At 35.9% G+C, this 14,829-nt stretch overlaps 2 pseudogenes; both read right to left on the bottom strand.

Annotated features, from left to right (window-relative positions):
- Positions 1-487: 487 nt before the first annotated feature.
- LOC116105064 lies at positions 488-3,714 on the bottom strand (annotated as a pseudogene).
- LOC116105056 lies at positions 3,711-5,093 on the bottom strand (annotated as a pseudogene).
- Positions 5,094-14,829: the final 9,736 nt, after the last annotated feature.

Below are 14,829 nucleotides of genomic sequence, written 5' to 3'. Positions count from 1 at the left end.
TCTGATACCATAATAAATTACAGAACAGAACTAAGAAATGAAATGGGAATTGGTTGATGTTTTTCTATATTCCTTCGGTAAAAGAAAAATACACATATATACACAAAAGAGAGAATAAATTCTTTGCTAATTACAAGCCTATTATAACGTGATCCTATATCAAAGAGATATTTCCTAAAGTAAAAAAGTCAACAAATAAATGAAATAAATATAATCTTGTGATAATGTAGAAGATTTGTAATACAAACCAAGGAGGGACAAGAGCACAGGCGTCCTAACGGAACTCACAAGCTCAAACCAAACAGAGAAGAGAAAATGGGAACAGGCGCCCAACAAGAGTACACAGGCTCATAACAAACAATATATTTGCTGTAGCTATACGTTAACATTTACAATTTATCATTTCTCATGCATATAGAACATTCATAAACATAAACAAAAAAGTCAGTCCAAAGTGACCAATTGATGTGGGATATGTTATAGCTTCTTATTTTCGTTGAGGATTCACTAGGCGACATTTTTTCCTGATTTCTCCTACATTTCCGGCTCCAATGCTTCCCAACTTCTTAATAGAATCAGCAAAAGCCTTGAAGAAACCTTTTGACTTCTGAAACTTTTTCACTTAATTTCTTTTATGTGTTTTTATCAATGAGCAGTGCAGCATCAGATTGCAATAAGCCCTTGTTCTGGAGCAGAATATTGAAGTAATTACCATCAAATGAGGAGGAACTTTTAGGATCAAGTTCTACAGTTGTGGCAGGATTAGTTGGAATGGGTGGGCATTGATCTTTTAGGGTTTTAGCTTAAGCTTCATCTAGGGAAGGATCGGTATCGCCGTTACCGGTGAAGTTGTAAAGCCCATTTGAGAATGTTCCACAATGAGCAACACCAATGGTATGCCACCTGCCATTATTTCAGTTCACAAAACTCTTGAATCTTTGTACGTTCTTGCATTGTGTTATTCATGGAACTCAAATAAAAGCATATGACATTAAGTTTGTAAATTAAATAATTATACCTGATAGAGCCACAAGATCGTCATCGTTAAGACCTTTACTGGCAAATAGTTTCTGAAGTGTGGTGTAGTTTGAGAATGGTGAAGGGAGGTTTCCATTGGCTTCAGATACAAGGAAAATATTGCCATATGTTCTTCCATTGAGCACTTCCCACATGGGCTCAGACTGCAAATAATTAAAACATTATTTGCTTAACTTAAGCCTTAAGCCGTAGTTAAATAGACCGTTAATATGTGTAGCTCTCCCTTGATAATCAAGCAAGCGGCCAAAGCATGTGTAACTAGGTAACGACCACAACACATTATCTAGATTTGTTTATGATGGGTTTTAAAAGAAGGTTACTATCTAGATGTGTTTACGAGGGGTTTTAAAAGAAGGTTAGCAACAGTTCCTTTTTTTTTTTTTTTTTTTAATGATCTTCTCTTGATATGTGTATATGAAACAAAAGAAGTAACAATAGTTATGACATTGTTTTTTCTTTGTCTCTTGTGCACCTATTAAGACGACGGTGTGACTTGTGAGAGGCAAAAAAAGCGTTTTTACCGTTTCAATTTTTTTTTTTTTTTTTTTTTTTTTTTTTTTTTTTTTGTTTAAAAAGTAATATATAAAGAATGAAAGAATGAGTCCCTAAAAAGAAGACCCCTACAAAATCAAGGTCTTTAGACAGGCCCAAGCAACCAAGCAAGACAAAACAAGAGGAAAGGCACGGATTTACGATCCATAATAGCTACCTAACTGAACAAAGAGGTCTATTACAAAAAGACCAGCAACACAAAAATTGCAGGGCTTCTGAAAAACAGATCAACTGCACAAGCAGTACAAAAAAGAGCCCAAAACCCAACACCACAAACGCAATAATCCAGTGTAAGAGTGCAACCCCAAGCAAAAGAAACCCAGCTCCACAACTGAAAAACTCCTATCCACCAAAAATGCACAAGAATAAAGACGAGAGAAAAAAGGAGTAAAGGACTCATGTTGGAGACATCCAAAACCTAAATGAAAAATCTATGCAAACTTAAAGCAACCAAGAAACCACTATGCAAAAAAGAACTCTTCAGTTGAGAAAAAGGCAATCTCGCCAGCAATAAAACCAGACCAGCCAAAAAGCAGAGCAAAGCAGCAGCACTGAAAAGTCCAAATAGGCAACCGACTGAGCTGATAAAAAGAGCCACCAAACCAGCAGAAGCAATAGGCCTAGCACCCAACCAAAAGAGGACAAAAGCCCAACGCCAGATCAGACAAAAACCCAGAATTTGCACTAACCAATTATTAAAGCAGACCTTTGGGCAATTCCTCCAAATAGAATGCACAAATATAAGCCGGGGAAACCAACCCTCTATCAGCATAAAAACAACACCCAACAAAAACTAAATAAGCACCTTCTTGAGAGAGAATATATATTCTTTTATTTTTAGAGTGCGTTTGGCTTGGAGAATGTTTTATTGCGGAAAAGATAGGATTACCTCCGAGATAGATTACCTTGAAGATTACGGAGGAATATTATATCAATATGTTTGGTTAAATTAGCGAGTATAAATAATTAATATGTTTGGTGGGGAAGAAAAAAATATTATTGATAGAAGCTTTTACTTAATTACCCTTCTTTTTTAATAATAATAATAATATTATTATTATTATTTAAATAAATTCATTTAACCCCCTATATTTGAGAATTTAGCTAAAACACCCCCAACAACAAAGTTTAAATTTTAACAAAATACCCCTAGCCACCCCAAGACCACTGCCGGCCACCGATGTTAGTCACCAAAACGGACCAACCAACGAGATCAGGCTAGCCGTGTAATGTTTTGGCTGTTTTTGGCCAGATCAAAGACACACTGATCTGGGCTGTTTCCGGCCAGATCGAAGGCCAAAAACAGCCAGATCGTCGTGGATCTAGTCGAAAAATGCCACAATTGACCTATCTATTCTGGTTGTTTTCGGCCAAATCCACGGCTATCTAGCGGTTTTTTGCCTCCGATTTGGTCGAAAATAGCTAGATCGGTGCACAGTCGGTCAAATCCCACCGGGAAGTGCGTTAATATGACGATTATTGCCGGTGGCCGACGATGGTAGTTGGTGGTTGGCGGTGGTCTTTGGTGGCTAGGGTTATTTTGTTAACTTTTAAACTTTTTGTAGCTGAGGTGTTTTAGCAAAATTCTAAAATGTAGGGGGTCTGGGTATTGTTATCTGGTAGACATTTGAGTATAATTATATCTAGAACGGTATTTAATTAAGGGCAAAATTGGTATAAAAGCTCAATTAAAACTCGATTAAGCTCAAAAAGCTCAATTAAAACTCGATTAATCGAGCTCGAATTCGAATTTGACTTTTAGGTACCAAGTTCGAGTTCGAACTCGATTTATCAGGTCAACCAAGCTCGAACTCGAACTCAAACTTAGTACTCTAGCAATCGAGTCGAGTTCGAGTACCCAGATACTCGGCTCGACTAACTCGATTTCACCCCTAGTTGGAAGCCCTATGAACAATTGACAAATGGATGGACAATTTTTCATTGGACGGATTTCACGTGTACAAGACCATAAAGAGAGGAGAGTTAATTTGCTCTTCAGTGTCTAATTTATTGATAAGAATGTCAACATAAATTAATATTTTTATTTTGAGATAAGATCATCACTTGTCGCGAGATATAAATATCCATGGGAATTGCAATCAGCTGGCTAGCTTCTTTTTTCATTTACTATTCACTACGCGACATTGCTTCCTGATTTCTCCATCATCTCCTGTCAGCACTCCGATGTTTCCCATTTTTAGCATCGATTCAGAAAACTTGATGTAGAACAATTTTGAGTTCTGTAACGTTGCTACTCTGATTGCTGCCCTTAAATTTGTGAGCAGTGCAGCATCGGATTGGAATAGACCCTTCTTCTGGAGAAGGATTTTGAAGTAATTGCTATCAAATGATACGGAACTTTGCGGATCCATTTCCACAGTTGTGGCAGGATTGGCTAGATTGGGACATTGAGCTTTTAGGATTTCAACGTAAGCTGCATTAAGGGAAGGATCAGCTTCACTGGTGCCGTTGAAGTTGTAAAGTCTAGCAGAGAATGTTCCACAGTGAGCAACACCAATTGAATGGCCACCCGCACAAGGACGTTAATTAAGTTCAGAATAATTGCATTTATGTAACTAGTAAGAACATACGAAATTTTTGTACCTGATAGTGCCACAAAATCGTTAACGACAAGACCTTTACTGTCAAATCCGTTCATGAGGATCGAAAAGTTTGAGAATGGCGAAGGGACGTTTCCGTTTGTTTCAGAAGCAAGGGAAGTATTGCCATCTCTTCTTCCAGTAAGCACAGGCCACTAGGCTTAAAGTGCAATTAATTAAACCATAACATATTATGTTACTTAGATTTTAATTTCCATTGTTTTTAGTTCAAATTAATAAATAGTTAAGGCCAGGGCATACCGGCGGGATGGAATCAGAATCATGATCAAGAAATGGCAAGAAGGAAACGGAATCACGAGCAGCCAAGGAGAGAATATCAGCACATGAAACAACTCCAGGGCAGAGCTACTCTACTTCGGTTTTAATTTCATCAATTTCAACAAAACCTTGCAGTGTTAGATTAGGTCTTGCATCCTTTTCAGCCTGGGTATTGTCCACTGCATCCAGCAATACAGAAGCATCGCAACCCTGCCATGCAAATTCAAATTCACAACGACATACAAAGCGTTAGTTATATATACATAAAATCATGCATAATTCATAAATTATATAATATATATTTAGAACGTCATGTAGCTCTAAATATATTATAATGTTTATTGCCTGCAGTAATTGGATCATTGAGGCAATATGGACACATACACATACCCTAACAAAACAATCGTGGAAATGCATCCTAAGAAGTTTAGCACCCAAAGCAGGTTTAGTTTTAAGTTTGCTCCATGTGATGTTCCTCACAAGCACCTCAGCTTCTGGACATTTTGTCACGTAAAAGTTCATCTTCAACTTTGGGTGCGGCTGCTTTGCATTACAAACCTCAGCAACTCCAAACACGAGAAGAGAAACCAAGAAAACGAATATGCTATTTCTAGACATCGACATTTCTGCTCTTCTAGGGAAGACGAAAGAAATGAGCTATAAATCTAGCACCTGCTTGTACGTAATAGAATAGAATTGAATAAGAAGCGAAAAGGTGCACAAACTAACGAGCAAGAACATGCTCTTTATAGGCAAGTAAATCAACAGTTGATGTGAGACAAAAACTTCAATTACTTAAATTGAAGAATAAAAAAATGAGGACAAGTTCTCCTCATCCCCAGCTTGTGGGTTTGGTCAAATCAGATACTCAATTGTTTATTCGTCCCAAAATCTTTCTCTCTGATGAACTGACTTTATCTCCGATTAGGCGATTAGTTTAATGGCTTAGCTATAGATCCTCATTACTCCGCCATGAATAGATATATTCGGGACACTTGCAATAGTGGTAAACAGCAGTGACGACCTTCTCATTTTTATTATAATTTTATCGGCTTAACGATGTTTATAGCCGTAGGATTGGTGATGAATCATGAAATTGAAGGCACAAATTAAATTTTTTTGGACTCCCAAATTATGTCAATAACAAGCTACGCATTTTTTTAAATATCATTAAAACTCCAATATTACGGGCTTATCATTATTCTTAACTTACATTATCATTTACCTGATTTATTAATATAGGGAATATAGTAATCCATAAATATATAACACCGACTTAGAAATAAAAAAATTTCTCTAAAATCCGGTTAGGGATCAAGAAAGAGAGGAATATGCCAGGCAGTCAAGCAAGCGGCTAGGGCCATGTATAGTTGTGTTTGATAGGTGTTTCAGGGAAAATAAAAGATTATTCTGTAGTAGAGATTTTTCATAATGTAGCTTAAATTTTTGATAAATGTCCTCTTGTACATATTTTTTAACGTATAGTCAGTTAATTAGGTAATCTACATTCTTCATTTTTATTTATTTATTTATTTTTGTAATCGGGGTGTCCGAACCAGCTTGTATACACCTCAACTAATTCTCGGAGTTCGTGAAATACCCTACAAGCCTAAAGGATCAAGTAAATCATAATATTACTTTGGTAGGTGACCCTAAAGTTTGAACTCAGAAACTTAAAGAATATAGTAAGCCTCCTTGATGCTAGGCCAACCTTTGGGGTTTACATTCTTCATTTTGCATTATACTTGTAGAGATTTTTCAAAATCTTATTATCTTTGCATATTATTATGTTTTTGGATTTAATACATTATATGAAAGGAGATGTTGGATTTTATGTAGATATACAATACAAAGCCTCATATATTTTAATTTGTTTTTGTATATTGTAAATGTTAAATATTTTCCTAAGATAAAGCATATTTTGAGCAAATATTTGACACAATGTATCTTTTAATAATATATCATTGAATATCGATGCTTCTAATTAGGGAGCAATTAATCATTTATTTAATATATGGAGATGGAATAAATTAAATCTCCATTCATGACGCACACACGCATACAAACTTAGAAAACAATCAAACAAAGAAAATGATAAATTTTTTAAGCGTATATAGGAATAGGGTGATTCTCGGAAATCTTGAAATGCACATGAAAATAATTGGATCAGCAATTTTTTTTTTTTTTTTTTTTATATAATGAAAACTGTTGAAGTCCCACACCGACTAGGCATGCTTAAGCCTATTGGTTTATAAGAGGAGATAATCCTCCCATTCAACAAGACATTATTGGGTGAGGAGTCAGACCCATCTCAAGTTGTATCATGATAGAATTTGAGGTGGGTCTGACTCCTCATCCAACAAGCCTAATATGGGCTTGTTGGATGAGGAGTCAGACCTACCTCAAGTTCTAATTTGGTATCAAAGCCAAATTCAGTTGAGTTGAATACTTGACTAGCAGATGAGGAGATAGAGCAAGCAATTACCTTTATACCCACCTCAAGTTCTATCATGATATCAGAGTCAGGTTCAGTTGAGCTGAGTACTTGACCAGCAAGTGAAGAGATAGAGCAAGCAATTACCTTTATACCCACCTCAAGTTCTATCATGATATCAGAGTCAGGTTCAGTTGAGCTGAGTACTTGACCAGCAAGTGAGGAGATAGAGCAAGCAACTACCTTCATACCCACCTCAAGTTCTATCATAATATCAAAGTCAAGTTTAGTTAAGTTGAGTGTTTGACCAGCAGACCCACATCAAATTCTATAAAAAAACTATCTGATGTTCACTGGTTAGAAGCTTGCTAATTAAATATTTTTATGTAGACATGAAGATGTATAATAAACAGTTGTAACATTGATATCATTAAGGAAAAATATCTAGATTATATTCGCACTTTTTGATATCCAAATTACCTTGGAGCAAAGTTGGCTAATTATGCACAAAAATTTGCAGGAGTTTAGCACCATTTTGTCCTTTTAAGTTTAATTTAAGCATTTTTTTTTTTTTTTTGCAAAATAAAAATTTCATAAAAAAAGAGAAACTATACAGAAAGCAAGGGCATACCCTCATAAGAGGTCTAAAGAAGACCAAAATAGATGTACCGATCTTTTTGGACAAAAGGATGTGGACAAACGCCCAAAAGGGAAAACACAGGCTCCAAACAAATGAGAGAGATAGGCACAAGCGCCCTAACAGAGCTCGTAGGCTCAAATCAAACACAAAAGAGAAAACGAGCACAGACGCCCGGCAAGAGTGCAAAGGCTTAGGACAAATCATGAAATCAAGTAAGGGAATGACATTAACCCATTAAGCAAATCCATTTTTTAGGAAATGACATTAGCCCATTAATTGGTTGGCTCCCATTCATACCTTCGATACTTATGAACGAATAGAAAGATATGAAAACCAAAATAACAGTAAACAAACAAACACAAACAATAAAGAGAAAGAAGAAATACGCATGATTTTATCCTAGTTCATCCAATTAACATGCTACTTTTAGTTGAGTCAATATTATTGTAATACTGCCTCACTGCTTTCGTTTACAATAAATGTAATTTACATTATTGTTTGTTATCATTTATTACAAGAGAAAAATATGTTTATATACTAGGTTTAAAAGATTAAAACATAGTATTCTAAGGATTTCGATTCCTAAACCCTAAGCCCAAACCCAATAAAGAATTAATAACTTAAAGGAATTCTTTAGTAGCTATTCATGGAAAGGCCCAAACTGCCTATGGCTTTTCATGGACCCCTGAATGTGTCTGCTTGGCCCATTAATGCTGAAGTAGTCAACAACTCCAACAACTTATTTCACAAATCATGAAATCAAAGCGTTATTTATGAATAGAAAAATTAATCAATAAGCTTAATTTTTTGAGCATATAATAATACAATAATGTTAGCCTTACTCCCTCTTCTTACTCCCTTCTCTTACTCCCTTATGTGACAGCTAACGTGGCAGTGGCCACCTTAACTGCCACGTATGTTCCCCAAAAATTTTAAAAATTAAATTTATGCTTCCCTAAATTTGCAATTACTAATTGTTTAAAAAATTAAATTTTATCCCAATGTTCTTAAAAATAAAATTTCTCTTTCCCTAAATTTGCAATTCCCAAATTTTTAAAAAATAAAATTTATGCTTCCAGGGTCCATCTCAACCGTTGTAAATGGTGAATTTAAACAAGGCAATGAAGCTTGATTTCATGATGATCGATCTCTAGCTAGCTGGTAACAACTCAAAATTATGATATAGTGTAACACTCAGGTGTTGTTTTGTTTAGAATTTGAATGAAATTCAAGCCAGTGGAGACCACATTATATAGCCATTCCAAAACCAACAATCCACCAGGAATCTTGTAGAGAAACTTACTAAAAAATTCTCTTTCAAAAGCCAGTTCTCTACATGTTTCATTAATGTTGAAGAAGAAGAACTAAATTAAAAGTTTAACTCAGCCAATTATTGAAGTAATTCTGATGTCGAAACAATAAGATGACTGAACAATCAAGGAACAATTGATACGATAAACCACCACCGAATTGTATCAAGTTCGGATACTGGATTGAATAAGCAACCACAAAAGGTTCTTAACTTTCATTAATAAAAATAATCATCTAAAAAAAACTGTCTATTACCGCTATAACAACCTTTTTATAGTTTGCCTTAATAAAAAACCCTAGAAAAAGAACATTAAACAATTATCACAAAAGTCCCAAAACATTCCAAAAGGTTTAAATAAACCCAAAAACCTCTAGAAGTTTGCAAATACACCCCTCAAAAACATAAAAAACGCCTAAAAAATGATTCTGAAAGGGTAAAAAATGAAAAACTCGTGACATTGCCACGAGCCTAACTTGTTTGCCCATTTCGGAGTGCCACACCAAAATTCGTCGCATTCTAACATCATCGACACTATTTAACACTGCTCACTGTTCATATACTGTTTATTACTGCATCAAATTCATTGAATATTCATGAATAATTTGCCAAATAATACGAATTTGTTAAGAGGATAATATATGGGTGCGAAAAAAATTATACATTCTTTTTCTTAATTATAAATTGATTGCCTTCATCCTTTCATTATTAATTTTTATCTTCAGATGTCCAGTCAACATAAACATATATATGTTGTGCCTTATACAAAAATTAATGGTACATTCTTTTTCATATTCGTTTTCATTTTTTTTAGATGCGTGATAATTTATAAAGAGTAATACTACACGTACAAATAAATCTTAAAGGATTAATATACAAAGTGATGTGACAAAAAATGAATGGAATAGTAAATATAATAAGTTTGACTTTTAGTATTTACTCTTCCATTCATTTTGTATTCTCAAATGACTTTTACATAATACATCAAAATTAACATTGAAAATCAAGTTTAAAGTGAAAAACTGATGGAAAAACAGAGACTGAAGAAGTTCTGCAGATCGTGAATCAACTGATTCTTTGATTAACAGTTACAGTAGCACATACAGTGTGAGTCTTTATACAAAGAAGACATTGTGTTAACTGAAACGACACAGTTTTAGAGCTGTGAACAAAGCATAAGGAAATTACAATAAGGACCTCCACAGTTTATCCTTTTTCACATTTTGGTTAACATTCCCCCTTAAACTGGACTCTCCTTTGCTCTTGCTATCCTTTTGCTGCCTTTTGTGAACTCCATTTTGTATATCATTTTCTCTTAAAGAGACTGAACAAATCGTAAAGTAAAAATGACCACTTTAATAGCAGCTTCAACACTTAACGCAGCTTCACACTCAGTGAAGCTCACAACACTTCAGCAGCAGCTTCAATACTTCAGTTCACCATTCAGTAAAACACACCTTCAACACTGAACCACTACAGCACTTCAACCTTCAGTGAACCACTTAACAGCAGCTTTAACACTTTCAGTAAACAGTTTTTCAACATTTCAGTGAACTATTTCAACACTTTAGTACAAACGCAACTTTCAACTCTTCAACAACCAACAACTTCAACATTCACACACAGTTTGCAGTCATTTCAACTACCATTTCAATACTTCAATACAACAGCAACTTCAACACTTCAACAACCAACACTTCAACACTTCAACAGCTATTTCTACCATTTCAATACTTCAATACACACAGCAACTTCAACCTTCAACACTTCAACAGCTATTTCTACCATTTCAACTTCAATACAAACAGCAACTTCAACACTTCAACAACTATTTCTACTGCAAAATACCCTTTCCAACTACAGAGCATTTCAGTAATAGAGAGACAACTTTAACTACTATTTGCATTCATTTCAACTACCAATTTCAACTGCAAAACACCCTTTCCAACTACAGAGCATTTCAATAATCAGAAACTACACCTGCAACTACTGCAGCCTCAATCACAAAATTTAACACACTGCAACTTTTAGTCACAAGGCTGTAACACCCACTTAATCACCAGAACAGTTGCAACAATCACTTCTCACACAAACTCTCATTTCAACTTAACACAACCATTTCAACAACCACTTCAGTTCATCATATTTCAGATTACCATAAAAAAAATTTCAACAGCCACTTCATTCACCAAATTCAGTTCATACACATAGGCAACATTAACCACTGTAAGATTTCAGTCAATACTTACAGGCTGTGGAGTGTCAACAACATAGAGTTTCTGTTTCAACTCTTGAAATTGAGTAATGGAGAGGGCTTTGGTTACACATCAGCTATCTGCAGTTTTGAAGGACATACTGCACAGCAATTTTTTTGCTAAAACTTGATCCCGGATGTAATGAGTATCAATCTCTATATGCTTTGTTCGAGCATGAAAAACTGGATTAGAAGCTAAGGCACCAGCGCTGACATTATCACACCAAATACTGGACAAGAATTGAGGGATATTCCCAACTCAGAAAACAACTTTCTAGCCATGCCAATTCAGTTGCTGTATGTGCCAATGCTCTATATTCAGCTTCGTAGATGATAAGGCAACCACACTTTGCTTCCGGGAGCTCCATTGAATCAGATTGGGCCCAAGATATACACAGTATCCACTGGTGGACCTCCTGTCATCCAAGTTACTACCCCAGTCAGCATCTGCATAGCATTCAAGGTGAAGAGAAACTGCTGGTCTGAACTGGAGACCATGAGACTTTGTTCCTTTAAGATATCTCAAACCCTCTTGCAAGCTTGCCATTGTACTCAGTAGGAGCTTGAAGGTACTGACTTAGTTTGTTGACTGTAAAACTAATATCAGGCCTTGTTAAGGTTAAGTACTGAAGGGCACCAATGGTACTTCTATACAAACTGGGGTCTTTAAACAACTCACTATCTGTAGCTGAAAGTTTTGTGCCAGCAGCCATGGAGTGGGGCAGGAATGGGCATCTTGCATCTTGGTTTTTTGAGCAAATCCGTAACTATTTGGTCTGCTTCAAGTGAATTTCCTCATGTGTTCTAGTTACCTCCAGACCAAGAAAATAGGTCCACTGACCAAGTGTTTTCAAGGCAAACTGAGTATTTAAGTTTTCAATGTTGTAAAATGGAAGAGTTGTTGGATCCAGTTATTAGGATGTCGTCCACATAAATAAGAACATAGAGAACTTGAGCATTATCCTTGAAGATGAATAAACTGAATCTGAAACTGAATTCTTAAAGCCTTGTCCAGCAAGCTTGTTTGAGTTTATCAAACCATGCTCTTGGAGCTTGTTTTAAACCATAGGAGCCTTGTTAAGTTTGCACACATATGAAGAAAGGTAGAAACTTCAAACCTTCAGGTTGCCTCATATAAACATTTTCATTTAGCTGGCCATTAAGGAAAGCATTATTTACATCTATCTGTTGAATGTCCCATCCGGAAGAATAGCAACTGTAAGAATGATTCTAATGGTACTAGGCTTAATAACGGGCTGAAAGTTTCAAAGTAATCCCCCCAGGTGTTTGTTGAAAGCCTTTAGCAACTAGCCTAGCCTTATATTTGGAGAGAGACCCATCAGCATTGAATTTTGTCCTGAAAACCCATTTGTTACCAACTACATTCATATCGAGTCTTAGGAACAAGACTCCAGGTTTCATTTTGCTTAACCATTAAACTCAGCTTGCATAGCCTCTTTCCACTCATTACTAGCAAGAGCTTCACTTACCGTTGCAGGTTCAGTTGAACATTGGTTGTAGAAGATGTAAGGGCAGTATAAGAATGTACAGATCTGGTTTGTTGTTGAGAATTTAAGTTGTGCAGGGCTGTTTTTGCTGTGAAGATTCATTTGTGTGATGATGGTAGACCAAGTTTGTGTAGGGGCAGTAGAAGGTTGTAAAGAGGTTTAGATCTAGTAATCATTGGATGTGAATTAATGGCCATGGGTAAAGAATGGACCAGGAGCAGAGATTGTGATGGAGTTAATCTACTACAAGAGAGCAACCAGAGATAGAAGAGTGCTGTAAACTAGGCTGATTGGTGGGCAAGGATAGTGACTACCTGATTGTCCATTGTTTTTAAAATGGGTAGAATCAACCTTAAGAGCAGGTGGCAAAGGTGTGTGATTATAGTGAGTCTGGTCCTGTAACATTTGTACAGAAAAGTTGGACCTAAAATGGTAGGAGCATCTATTGGGCAGTAGTATGATGCAATGGAGACAAAGAGACAGCAGAATTAAAGTGAGCTACAAGGATATTAGAAGGAGATTGAAGTGCTGAAATTGATGCAGAATCTAACTTACCAACTGTTGAATTGGCATGAATCAGGATTAGCCACTGCAGGAAGACTTTGGCACTTATATCAGATGGGAGCTGAACAGAAACATAAGAAAACTAGGAAGGAAAGAGGTGTTTCTAGTGAATCAGGTGGTATAGCAACAGAGTGAGACTGTCAGGTTTAGTGGCAAATGCAAACTCTTGTTCATTGAATTGGACATTAGGTTGATATAAACTTTGCCTTTGAATTTAAACCTTATAACCTTTATGCACTAAACTATATCCACAAAAGTACATTTGGATGAATGAAACTGAGTTTATGTTTATTAAAACTCTTAAAAAGGGAAACAAGTGCAGCCAAAGGTTTTAAGTTCGAATACACTGGTGGTCTGTTAAAGAGTACTTGATAAGGTGAAATGTGATTTAAAACAGAGGTAGGCATTCTATTAATCAAGAAGACTGCAGTCTCAAATGCAAACCACCATAATGCAGTGGCATAAGGCATGAGCAAGTAAAATGATGCCAGTCTCTGCTATATGTCTATGTTTGCGTTCACTTCTTCCATTTTACTGGTGAACATGAGCACAAGATGCCTAACCTGAATACCAGCAGCAGACAATATGACAGTAACCCTTATATTCTCCACCTTTATCGGATTGAGAGACTTTAAGCTTCACAATTAAATTGTCTCTCAACCAGGTGGTGAAACTATAAAAACAAAGTTGACTTCAGCTTTTGTCCTTAAGGGAAACAGCCAATAAACCGCGGTAATCATCAGAAAGGGACATAGTATTTGAACCCTTCTAGGGAGGTCAGTGGGGCTGGTCCCCACACATCACTATGAACTAACTCGAGTGGGTGTGTAGCTCTAGATTGAGACAAGGGAAAGTGATTTCTATGCAATTTGCCTAATCTACAGGCATCACAGAAGGGTAAAACAGAATCTGATCCTGAAGGTTGTTTATCCATAGAAATAGAATTTGTGTAACACATCTGAGTGAGGATGGCCTAACCTATTATGCCAAAGAGATAGCATATGTGTTTTGGTATTATTAACATGAAAAACAGTAGTGAACTATGTGATATGTTGATATTTTCAGTAGAGAGTGCTTTGGTGCCTAAATGTGATGAGATATGAAAAATTGGTACTGTAATTATGTATGATTGGTAGATAAAGCATCACCAAATTATGAAAACAGTTAGAAAGTAGGGAAGTAGAACCATTCAAGTTTTGTGTTTATTAATAGGAAAAGAATCAAGTATGCAGGATAGTATTACAATCATTAGGTTGTTTTTACAGAACCTGCCATCTTATTTCTAGAATAACAAGAGTGACTCATATCCTTTTCAGTACATTATTGTGACTGGACTGACTAGCTGAAGCACAAGTGACTGAGGTACACAAGGACCAGAACTGTCAAGCCTAGTAGGTAAATGAGACGAAGAAACCTAGATGGAATATGCAACTGATATAAGCCAGCCTTAAGTCCTCCCTGCAGTAGTATTTCCCGGTAGCCTTGTCCTTAACAATGCAACAATCCGAGTCAAATTCAACAACAACATGGTTACTTTAGTGAACTTAGATATGCTAAGAAGATTTTTGTAATCCTAGGAACACACAGCACATTTTTTAGATGTAGACTTTTAGAATGTAAGGTATTTGGCAGAAAAGTAGAACCAAATGAG

This window comes from Pistacia vera, unplaced genomic scaffold (assembly GCF_008641045.1).
Source record: "Pistacia vera cultivar Batoury unplaced genomic scaffold, PisVer_v2 Contig116, whole genome shotgun sequence".
Lineage (NCBI taxonomy): Eukaryota > Viridiplantae > Streptophyta > Magnoliopsida > Sapindales > Anacardiaceae > Pistacia > Pistacia vera.
This window is presented reverse-complemented; position numbering and strand designations above follow the sequence as displayed.